Below are 12,759 nucleotides of genomic sequence, written 5' to 3'. Positions count from 1 at the left end.
TTTCTCGCATGTCTTCCCCTCTCTCTCGCTCCCATTCTTCCTGTCTCTCTATACTATATACTGTCCAATAAAGCTGAAAAAGGCCTAAAAAATATATTAAAAAAAAAAAAGAAATTCATAAGTGGGGACCAATGTTGATTCTTTCTGTCAATTAATACTGGGAGACAAGAAGATGAATTACCGATATTTGATTCAAGAAACTAATGAGTGGGGACCAATGTCGATTCTTTCTGCCAAGTACTACCAGGAGCAAATACAATTCATTACCGATATTTGATTCAAGAAATTAATAAGTGGGGACCAATGTTGATTCTTTCTGTCAATTACTACTGGGAGAGAAGAAGATGAATTACCGGTATTTGATTCAAGAAACTCATAAGTTTGGTCCAATGTTGATTCTTTCTGCCAATTGCTACCAGGACGCAAGAAGATTCATTTCCGGTATTTGATTCAAGAAACTAATAAGTGGGGTCCAATGCTGATTCTTTCTGCCAATTACTACCAGGAACAAAGAAGATTCATTGCTGGTATTTGATTCAAGAAACTATTAAGTGGGGTCCAATGTATATTCTTGCTGCCAATTACTACCAGGATGCAAGAAGATTCATTTCCGGTATTTGATTCAAGAAACTAATAAGTGGGGTCCAATGCTGATTCTTTCTGCCAATTACTACCAGGAACAAAGAAGATTCATTGCTGGTATTTGATTCAAGAAACTAATAAGTGGGGTCCAATGTCTATTCTTTCTGCCAATTACTCCCAGGAGCAAATAGGATTCATGACTCATATTTGTTCAAAGAAACGAATAAAAGCACCATTGCACAGCGGTGTGTACTGGAGCTGAAGGAGCTGAAGTCAGACAAGAGAGAAGCACATTATTCACTGCAGCTGAGCGAGAAGAACAGTCTAAATACAGGAACACACACCTCCACAGGCGTTTCACATCATAATGAGATTATGATCGCAGTGCTATTGCAGATATATTGCAGATTCATAACAACGAAAGCAGCTGCCTTTTCAATTCAATACTGTATTTTCAACATCTAAATATAGATTTATTGAATAAATGTTTATCTATATATAGCTGAATATTTATTTAAAAAATAATTAACCCTAGCCAAGATGGCACCAAAGATAAATGTCCATGTGAAACATGTCACTTGGATATATATATATTTTTTTGCTGATTTTTCAATTCAGTTCATTTAAAACAAACTTACCCTTTTTTGCAGTATCTCTGGTCCCTGGGCATGCTTCCAGACCATGGCAGACTTAAAGCGATGAAAGGTATAAAATAAGAACGATATAAACCCATATAGTTACTTGGCAGGCGCGCAGTCCTCCATATTGGCCTACATTCACTAATCCTTACTACCCCTGTCATAAATACATAAGCGCGCACACATGCATAATAAGCTTAAGCTGATTTCACCATGTAAAAGGTAGGTATGTACTGTACACAGAAGGACAATGGCAGTCCACCAATAAGCAGTGGGTAGCACTGCCGCCCCACAGAAAGAAGGTCCTGGGCTCAAATCCTGGTTGGCCGGGGCCTCTCTGTGTGGAGTTTGCATGTTCTCCCCGTGTTCATGTGGGTTTCCTCCGCGTACTCGGGTTTCCTCCCACAGTCCAAAGACATGCAGGTTAGGCCTGTGGGAGTGAGTGTGTGAGTGAATCGTGTGTGTGCCCTGCGATGGACTGGCAACCTGTCCAGGGTGTATTTTTGCCTTTCGCCAAATGTATGCTGGGATAGGCTCCAGCCCCCCTGCGACCCTGTTCAGGATAAGCGGGTTAAGATAATGGATGGATGGATAGATTTCACAGAGGATATTAGGCTTGGATGAGGCCAAGAATTGTAGCCTTCTCCTGAATTGCATTACTACAGTGACAGACAAAAACCAATAGATGTCAGTAGAGACTAAGGTACAGGGAAATTCACAAATCCATTATTTTTCTTTATTCTGGGATATAAAGTACTATTTTTTCCAGAGCTGCAATAGCTGGAATAAGCAGACTGCAAGCTCAATGGACAATATGATATATTGGTCACAAAAAAAAAAAAGAATCCGAAAATAATTTGATAGGATGCCCTCCTAACCAATACTTATATTTAAAAATTGAATTAAAATATTATTATTTTTTCATACAAAAAATGGGACAGAAATCTGTCAAGCTGTTCTCAATGTGTTGAGCTGTTCCAAATAAAACATATTCCATCGTCGCCAAGTGCAAGGCACAGGCATAGGTATCATCGGATAACCCGTAACTCATTTGTAATAAAAAAACGGTAAATCAGTTATTTGTAGTACAGCATAAACGCAAATACATGTTCAATTTGTTCTTTTATCACTTTTCTCAGTTTGAATGAGGAGGATGCAGCGACGGTTAAAGATGTTCCGCGTGCGCTATTCGTTGCGCAATCAGCAGCACCTGCTGCAGTTGGAGACTCCGGAGATGATGTCCGAGAAACACCGTCGACTAATTTAAGTACCTTATTAATTCAATTATTATTATTTTTTTGTTTGTTTTATTTCTCTCTTCACGACGAGAAATAATGTTTTTCACAACTTTTTTTGGAACGGCAAACGGTGCTCACCGTCTCTTGGTCACCTAAGAAAGGTAAAACATTGTAGCTATTTGTCACGAATGTTTGTCGCACGCATTGGCAAATACAACGTTGAAAGAATAAATATTTCGAGGAAATTTTCAAAATTTCGACTGAATACATTTGTTTTGCTGTACGTTACAGTATGTAGCTATCGTTTTCTCTATAATTCCGTTGTGAATTTTGGTTTCGCTATGCTAGGCTAGTTACTTTTCGTTGTCCCGAGGTACATTAAGGATGTTTTTATCTTGTTTGCCAATATAAATGTTTACTATCCTACAGTAGGTATGTAGACATTATCGCTGTCATGATGAAAAAAAGGTTGAAAGGAAATTATTGACTTGACGTTTGCCATGTTACCGTTTCGTTTTTGTTTACGCGTTGATGATGGGTCTCTACTGGGATTAAACTGTTTGGAGGCACTTTGTTTTAAAAACATTTATCACAGTCGGCCTAAATACAGCTAAGTATCAAACGAAAATAAATTCAACATCTAAAATTGAGAAGATGCAGCTTTCTGTCCTCCCAATCTCAAATTATTCAAATTAAAAATATAAAATTCGCATGACTTGTAACAGACAGTATAGAGAGTAGTCTACACCAACAAGTAGTGGCAGTAGCAGGCTATATTGTAGACAAAGCATAATTGTCAGTGTCCTGTGGGCACTATGGGCTAGTTTGACATACACAGGTTAAGCCAAGTCCTAGAATATATTCAATTTGGGTTCAAAATGGAGATTCTCCCTACAAAACCTTATATCAGTTGTCTACAAGTAATGTAATATCATGCCTGACTCTGTAAAGGAATAACATTATTCTGTCTGTATGTGCTTGAAGTCTAAACTTTGTCACACCCCATAAGATAACTTTGGTTCTTTTGTATTGAAGAATGTCTTACGTGTTGCATGCACCCTTTTCTGTAGTTATAACTACAGAGCATTTGACAAAACACACAATATTGATTTTAGATGGTAAAATCAAACTAACAAACCCTATATGTTTGCATTATCACCCAGAGTGACCATGACCAAAACCCAAATTTCCCCCGACCATGTGTGTCTAGTATAATGTGTGTGTGTTTACAATACATCTTCACATTGCAGTGGGATGAGACGATTCACAAAACATTCCTGCCATGTTTTGTCAGTGTGATAACATTGCCAGTAAATTGCAGCATTGAGAGAACATTTTGTCTTAGCTGGGGTATTCACGGGGCTGACGTCCACCCTGTTTACTTTTCATCATCGCCTGTGTACGTGGGCGCTTTAGAAATGTTCCAAACTTTGACGGGTCCTTGCAGTGCTCAAGGAAGCCTTTTTCAGCCAGGTCACGTGACACTTGGAGGGATGATGTCACTGCTGTTTTTTTCGGAGGAATGTTTTCCTTCCTTATCGCTGCCCTGATGCAGACGGAACGCTGCGATCATGAGATCATGCGCCTTTCTGGCAGCACTTAATCCTCGTTGTGACTTTTACAAATCCTCGTAGTGGAAAACACACACCCGTCTGGCATCTGAGGTGCTCTGGGACCGTCCTCTTCCTCCTCCTCCTCCTTCCACAGAAATGTGTATTCCCAGTGCTGCGTGTACTTCCAGATATGAGTGGAAAAACAAGGCTCTCCCTTTCGAAAACAGATGTGTTTGCTCCCATGTATTCATGCTTCACCTCAAGATGCTTTTCAGTAGATGGCGTTGTGATCGCACGTCCTGCCAGATAGGATAAGAGAAAAGAGATTCTGTTTATTACGTTAATAACTAAACTAAACGTTCCCACGATGTTACTGCCATGTAATGGAACTGTTGAAACATAACATTCATGAAACATTCCAGTTACATTGCGAGAACGTTATGCTGTTCGCTGAGCAACAACTTTCCCGGATTAGCGTAGGCAGTGCATTGAGTCTTATCATGCTGAGCCCCAATATTAATTCATGCACAATATGTTTATTTTGAACTTATTTTCAAACTGTTGGCTTCAGCATATGACAGCAGAAACCACAGCAGTCAAACTGAAGGCCAGTACAACACGAATGTCACAACTGATGTAAGGATTTGTGAGTCGTCCTTGAAGGTCCTTGGTATACATGTGAAAGCATTCAATAAGCAGGTGTGTAATTTGATTGTTCCTTTACTTTTTGAAGGTTCGTCACAGTGGTGGCGTGCCGGGAGTGGAGCGTAACCTCCACCACAGGACAGCTCGCGAACTTCACCGCCGGGAAGTCTTCTGGACGGTGAGAGCTTTTTTAACAGTGGCATGACTCCCATTCACAAATCAGCCACAACAAAATGTATTTTCTACTTCAGCATCAGTTAAGGAGCAAAATGTAAAAAGAATCGGACGTCTGTTGTTGCCTCGCCCGTAGATCTGGACCCGGGGTTTCCAATCTTATCCGAAAAAGATGAGATCTTGTGTTAGCCGGCGCTACGACACCCGATTTAGTTGAGAATCAGGTGACTTAGTGCTGGACGAGAACAAGAACCTGCACCCTCGCTGGCCATTTTCAGATGATGGTAAAATGGCAGGCATTTATATAGCGCCTTTATCCAAAGCGCTGTACAATTGATGCTTCTCCATTCATCCATTCATACACACACACACACACACACCAACAGCGATTGGCTACCATGCAAGGCACCGACCAGCTCGTCAGGAGTGTTTGGGGGTCAGGTGTCTTGCTCAGGGACACTTCGACACAGCCCGGGTGGGGATCGAACCGGCAACTCTCCGACTGTCAGACAACTGCTCTTACTGCCTGAGCCATGTCACCCCCATGCTGGTGCCAGGTGCATCTTGATTATATAATTCAATTATTTTTAATATTGTACATAAAAGTGAGTTGTTTTTATTGTCTGAATAACAACCGTTGCTTATATTCTGTGTTTGTTTTTCTATTCCGTTTAATGCATGTATGGCTGAATAATTTATTGGAATAATTGAAGGCAGCGTTAATTGGTTGGAATAAAAACATGAACACGGTTCTTGATTACAGCTGTCAGCGTTATGCAAATGAGGGGGAAATATATTTTACTGACCATTTCACTGTCTTAAACAACATGAAATAATATGTGGTGCAGATAATGATGCAATTTGTTTCAATTTGATGTCGTTCATTGTTGCGTGTCACTGCAGTACAATAGAATTCCACTTGAGGGCGGTGGTTCATCTTGGTATCACTGGAGACCGAACCCAGAGAGTTGATGAGAAGAGGTCAGGCCAAAATGCCCAGTCACTCAATAAGGAGTTTACCAGACACTTGGTGGCGCCAGAGCAGTGAAAATCTAAATTTCAGACGTACGTTCCTCGTCTCCTCGTGAACCGCTGCGCTGACATGCGTGAAATCCAGGAATGCGTGGTCCTTCGTGGCCATTTCAGTTAGGAGGTAAATCAAGGCTAGTGCTGCCAATTCTGCCCACTCTCGCAGGTGCGGACAAAGGTCCATAAATCCCACGCTTTATTTGAAATCCGACGATGCGTCTCAGATCAGCGTCTGTGTTCATGTGATGGAGACATTTCACGGGTTACAACAGAGATGCCCAGCCCTGTTCCTGGAGATCCGCTATCCTGTGGGTTGTAATATAAGTCTTACAAAGCACCCCTCACTCAACAGCCAGAGACCTCTTTGAGCTGCTAATTAGTAGAGTAGATCAGGTGTGCCTAATTTGGGTTGAAATGAAAAACGACATTGCAGCAGATCTGCAGGAACAGGAATTGGGCAGCCCCCGTGTTCCAATATACTCTTAATATATAATTTCATATTTATGCTCTCGGGTGTCGATTTCTAAAGACACATCAGGACTGGATGCAACAAGAATGCGGTCGACTTGTCGACTCAGTGGTCTGGACGCACAGTCTCAAGTTTGAGTATCGCTGAGGTAGACGTTTCATTTCGTGCTTTCAAATGTGGAGCAAAAGTACTTCAGCATAGCTTGTTATTACCCATGTGCTCCAACAATATCTACTCAATTTTTGCTTATATAATCATTGCAAATTATTTCTGTTCTGGCCCAGAGATAGTTACTTGTAATTTGTGAATACCAACGCTTTAAAATAGCCTTTGCATTCAAGCGAATATGCTCAACTGAAGCAAACGGGACACCTTCGCTGGAGACTAGGCCCACAGGAAGTTAAGCCGTCGGCAAATTTTTTTCAATTGCCCAGTTGCTCGCGTTGCCGGCCGTCGCGCGGCTTGGTAGAAAATGACTGGACTTCCGGCAACTGGTCGACCAGATCGCTCATTGTGTGAACACGGTGTCAGGTTGAGGATACACTACGAGTGTGTTCTGAAACTCAAGCCAACGGAGGGTCCTATTCCACCCTCGAGTCTTCATTATAGATTCAGTTCAATTTGTTGCTGAATTTGGGCGTTGTTTTTTTGCATTCAAAGAAATGGGCTCATGTTGTATGCATGTTTTTTTTTGTGAAGAAGCTGCGACATGAATTTGAAAGGTGGATTTGAAAGGTGGAGCAGAAGACTTGACTAAGTAAGCAGTGTTTGGACAGTTAAGTTTGGTCACTTTTGCTTTGTTGTTTGTTTGTTTATTTGTTTGTAAAAAAAAAAAAAAAAAAAATCAAATAGGCCCTGGTCCTTATCTTTGTTGTACAGGTAGCAGTTGAAATTGTACTTCCCTCTAGGGTCTTTCAGCGCACTTATCCCTGGTTATGGGTATGCACTTTGTTGTACGTCGCTCTGGTTAAGAGCGTCTGCCAAATGCCATTAATGTAATGTAACTAGGCCAGAGGTTCCCGAACTGGCTGTGTGCGCCGTGTATTTTCAGCCCAACCATAACTGCAATCTCAGAATTTTAACAAGCGGCTGATTTGGTTTAATTAGGGGCTTCGTGTTTAGAGGGGTTATGGAAGCCACATTATGTCAAATATAGCTGTGCATGCACATTTATTCATGTGCTGTGAATAAAATTCCACATTGTGCTTACTGTGCTATATTGCAAAGAACTAGTAAATTGTAAATTGTAAATTGTTAAATGATCAAATTAAAGCCTGAGTGGAATCAATACGCTCCTGTGTGGACACATGGCTACTAAAACTAACCATCGGGAAGATAATGAAAAAAAATCCAGACGAAGAAAATGATAGAGCCAAACCTGTATGGTGTTACTTATGAATGAAATAAAAAATAATAATCTAAATAGGATCATATTGATTAACCTCAGTCTTGGGAAAAAAAAAAAAAAAAAGATTTATATTCATGTACTTGTTTGCAATATAGTACAAAATGAACTTGGGAATGTTGTACTTTATGGCATGCATAGTTATATCTGACATAATGTGGCTTACATAACCCCTTGAAACATGAAGCACCTCATTAAGCCAAATTAACTGCTTGTTAAAATTATGTTTGGAATGAAAACCGGCAAACACAGGGGGCCCCCAGGACCGAGTTTGGGAAGCACTGAACTAGGACACACACAAACCTCCTTTGAGTAGATTGAATGGATGTGGAATAATTTTTGTGAGATTATAACGTGTGGAACAAATGAAAGATTAAAGATAAAAGTCTCAGGTATTGTGAACAGAAAGCAAAACAACAGTGTATATTCCCTGAGGTACATCCCAGCACAAAACGTTTGCGCGCAATGTCACAGGAATGTTTTGTCAGTGTTGTACAGTAACGTCGGCGCTACACGGCAGCGACCTTGCGAGTGTGTTTTGTTCGCTCGGATGCTATTTTTCGGTCCGGGGTTCTCCGTTCCGTTGGAAAGGCATCAACAGAACCCTTCCCGGAGCAGCTGGAGCCTCTCTCCCCTCCAGCGCGGAAACACGAGACCGCGGTTTATTTTAATATTACCATCGTCCACGGAATGTTGTGACAATATTTGTTTCAGCGCCGTTGTTATTCCGAAAAGCTCATATTTTCACTGAGCTCAATCTGGCATTCCTTCAACTCTCCCTCCCTCCCGCCGCACAAAAAAAAACACATTTCATTGTTTTGTTTTTTCATCCACGCGTTCTGGCTGCGAGGAGATCTTTCGGGAAAGGGCTTAATGACTCAAGTTTTATTTCAGAAAAAAAAAAAAAAAAGGATTCCTGTAGATGTCTTCTGGGCTCCCGTTCGCGGTTGTGGAGGGGAATTTGGGCATGGCGTCGGGTCGGACCTGCCAGCCGCACCCGGATGCAAGCACCAGCCGTCACTGCCATGGCAGAGATGTGCTTCTGGGGGCAGGCAGAGGACAGGAGTGTACACTGTGTTCTCTAAACTTTTGGCCACTGTCATCGGGAGGATTTATGGCGGGGGTTGTTCATTTATTTACACCCTGGAAGAGCTCTCTTGAGCCAAACTATAACAGTGTGTTACACAACCTGCCTGGCAGTGAAGAAGTCCCCACAGGGACGGGAATGGATGGTGGCTGAGGATATGGCAGTGTGTGTGTGTGTGTGTGTGTGTGTGTGTGTGTGTGTGTGTGTGTGTGTGTGTGTGAGATTGTGTGTGCCTATGTGCATGCATGTGTGAGAGATTGTGTGTGTGCATGCATGAGAGAAGTTTGTGTGTGTATGTGTGCGTTTGTACACTTGTGTACAAGAGAGTCTGTGTGTGTGTGTGTGTGTGTGTGTGTGTGTGTGAGAGATAGAGGTTGTTTATGTGTGTGCGTGCATGTGTGAGAGATTGTCTATGTGCATGCTTGTGTGTGTGTGCTTATGTGCACTCGTGTACAAGAGATTGTGTGTGTGAGAGATTGTGTGTGTGTTTGAGAGAGAGATTGTGTGTGTGTGTATTTGTGCGTTTGAGAAATTGTGTGTGTGTTTGTGAGAGAGATTGTGTATGTATGCGTGTGTGTGTCCATGTAAGAGAGAGAGAGAGATTGTGTGTGTGTGCATGTGAGAGATTGTGTGTGTATGAGTGTGTGTGAGAGACAGATTGTGTATGTATGCCTGCGTGTGTGTGAGAGAGAGAGAGATTGTGTGTGTGTGTGTGTGTGTGTGTGTGTGCATGTGAGAGATTGTGTGTGTATGAGTGTGTGTGACAGACAGATTGTGTGTGCGTGCGTGTGTGAGAGATTGTGTGTGTGTGTGTGTGTGTGTGCATGTGAGAGATTGTGTGTATGAGTGTGTGTGACAGACAGATTGTGTATGTATGCTTGCGTGCGTGTATGAGAGATTGTGTGTGCGTGCGTGTGTGAGAGATTGTGTGTGCGTGTCACTCGCATTGCATGCCTGTTTGGAGCCTATACTTAGCAGGTTCAGGGTTAGCTGATGAGCATGAATCAGTGTGCTTGTTTTGGATGACAGAGAGGACATTAGTCCTTGAGGATATTTGGCTCACAGGAAAGTTGCCAGAGCAAAGCAGCCAGGCGTGGCGGGTGCATAGACATACATCACGTCTCCTCTGGGCCCAGAGATGCCGGGACACCGCGGCCTGTCCCACCGCTGATCCAGGAGCAGCCGGTGCACAGTGCCGCACTGCCCTGCTCTCAGTCATGCCCCCCCCCCCCCCCGGAGGCACTGACCTGGGATCAGCTCTCATTAGCTCCAGTCAGCACACTCTGTCTCACACATTTACCGAGGAGCTGATCTTAGATCAACACTCCGACTCAAAACTTTAAGGTGTGAGGTCACAGATATGTGATGAGAGTGTTCTTAGCTGAACATTCTAATGGTGATGTAACGGTCGCTACCGGCGACGGAAATCACTGGAGTTCTAGAACACTGCCCTGGAATAAAAAATAAATAAAAAACTGTATTCCAAAAAAACCTGCTCTTCAAATGAGGGTAAATAAGAGACACTTGCAAGGATTCAGTCAACATTTTTCCATCATCTTTACTCACAATTACAAGAATTGGTCTGTTTTTATCTCCTAACACAGCTTGGCAAGACCGTAAATCACAGGAACTTACTCACAGACTGCTTTGGAGTTTTTGGATTCAAGAGCGTCATGCTTGCATTTCCATTTGAATGTTGATTGAATACAGGTCACTAGTCTGCGATGAAGGGCCGGCTTCAGAAACACCGATTAATCTTAGTCCTGGACCTGTATGGGAAATCTCCATTCAAAATTGAATTTAGTGTTTTTGCTGCCAGAAACCCAAACGCAGACCACAGTATTCCAGAAACGTTGTCTTTAGTTCAGTCCAAGGGTCAAAGCCAGGTAATCCAATAGACACAGTGCCAAATCGAGAAGCAAAAGAATAGTAAGGGTACAGTCCAGGGTAAAAAATCCAAACAAGCAGAAAGGCAAAGGTACAAAAAGGACAAAGCAAGAGAGCAGTCGAGAAAACAGAATGTAGATTAAAAAAAACAAAAATCACTAGCAAAGAAAAGCAAAGGGGCGAAGGCAAACTCGAAAATCAAGCAAAAGGGTGTCTCAGGAATCTCAACAATAACAGGCTTATACACAATCGGCTCTGAAATGATGATCAATGTTCTGACGATGGGAACTACAGAGACTGGGGTTTAAATGCACTGAGGGACGATACAAACTTGGCGGGGCATGGGAGTGAGGATGATCTAACAGAGATATCAGGTGAGATGCATGGAAGGACAATTATACAATGACAAGGGATGCACGAAGACGCGGACTGGATTCACAAAGACATACAAGTAATACAAACGGCTCCAGACTAGGGAGTAGACAATTGCACAAAGTTAAGGAATGCAGTTTAGGGATAGAACAGGGAGGCAGAGTTATAGTGCAGTATAGACATAGAGATAAAGTTAGTCTGTTAGTTTACATGATTAAATTATAATTACACAGACGAGTTAGTGTTAATAAAATTTGTACTGTACAAAGTCTATGTTAGTCGGTATTAGCAGATTAGTGCTATCTACAAACATGAATGGAGAAAAAGCAGGAAGTAAGAAAAACAAGACTGAGAAGGAATCGTGGGAAACCGGAAAATTCCGAAACCACCCTAATTGTGAATCACGCAGACAGGGAGTGACTTGCGCTCTTTATGATGTCATAGAGACACAGACATCACCGGGGAAGACGAGTGAATGTAAACAGAAAACCAGACATGGATATGAAAAATAATAAATGACATAAAATACCAAAATAAACTAACAGACAGAAATCAGGAACATTACATTCAGTCTAGGACTGGGCTGAATATATGTCTGCAGAATTCGCCCCAAGACTCGCACTCCCAATAAACCCTATTCTTTGATCAGTTTGAGCGTAATTATGAAGGGGCAGGTTGTCAGATTATTTGTATTGCCCAGAGAGCCTTTTCTAGAGCATTACATTGCATTACATTAATGGCATTTGGCAGACGCTCTTATTCAGAGCGACGTACAACAAAGTGCATACCCATAACCAGGGATAAGTGCGCTGAAAGACCCTAGAGGGAAGTACAATTTCAATTGCTACCTGTACAACAAAGATAAGGACCAGGGCCTATTTTTTTATTTTTATTTTTATTATTATTATTATTATTATTATTATTATTATTATTATTATTTTTATTTTTATTTTTATTTTTATTTTTTATTTTTAACAACAAATAAACAAACAGGCGGCATGGATGGTGCAGTGGGTAGCACTGCCGCCTCACAGCAAGGAGGTCCTGGGTTCGAATCCCCGTTCGAATCCCCGTCCCTGTCTGTGCGGAGTTTGCATGTTCTCCCCGTGTCTGTGTGGGTTTCCTCCGGGTACTCCGGTTTCCTCCCACAGTCCAAAGACATGCACGTTAGGCTGATTGGAGAGTCTAAATTGCCCGTAGGTATGAGTGTGTGAGTGAATGGCGTGTGTGCCCTGCGATGGACTGGCGACCTGTCCAGGGTGTATTCCTGCCTTTCACCCAATGTATGTCGCCCAATGTATGTCTTCCCCAGCTTATCTGCAAAAAATCATCAGACCCTACACCCCTGCCAGACCTCTTCGTTCAGCCTCCACAGGCCGCTTGACACCTCCCCCTCTCAGAACCTCCACCTCACGCTCACGACTACTGTCTGTTCTGGCTCCACGGTGGTGGAACGAACTCCCCGTTGAGGTCAGAACTATAGAATCTCTCCCCACCTTCAAGCGCAAGCTGAAGACACACCTCTTCAAGCAGCACCTCTCCCCATCCCTCCCTACCTCCCTGTGAACCTTAATTGTTGTCTCTGTGACTTGCTTTGTGTATCGGTATTTTTAGTTGGCTAGGTAAGCAGTGTTTGGATAGTTTTGCTCTGTTTGAAAAAAAAAAAAGGCCCTTGTCCTT

The 12,759-nt window shown here is 42.3% G+C and overlaps 1 long non-coding RNA gene across 2 annotated transcripts in view; it reads left to right on the top strand.

Annotated features, from left to right (window-relative positions):
* Positions 1–2,441: 2,441 nt before the first annotated feature.
* Positions 2,442–12,759, top strand: part of LOC133119361 (uncharacterized) — a 30,486-nt gene continuing 20,168 nt past the window's right edge. For both annotated transcript variants that reach the window (XR_009706509.1, XR_009706508.1), the window contains exons 1-2: positions 2,442–2,619; positions 4,745–4,834. This is a non-coding gene — a long non-coding RNA (uncharacterized LOC133119361). The remainder of the gene's footprint in view (positions 2,620–4,744; positions 4,835–12,759) is intronic.

Source organism: Conger conger, chromosome 19 (assembly GCF_963514075.1).
Source record: "Conger conger chromosome 19, fConCon1.1, whole genome shotgun sequence".
Lineage (NCBI taxonomy): Eukaryota > Metazoa > Chordata > Actinopteri > Anguilliformes > Congridae > Conger > Conger conger.
Note: the sequence above shows the minus strand (reverse complement) of the source record. Positions and strands in the feature narration are given on the sequence as shown.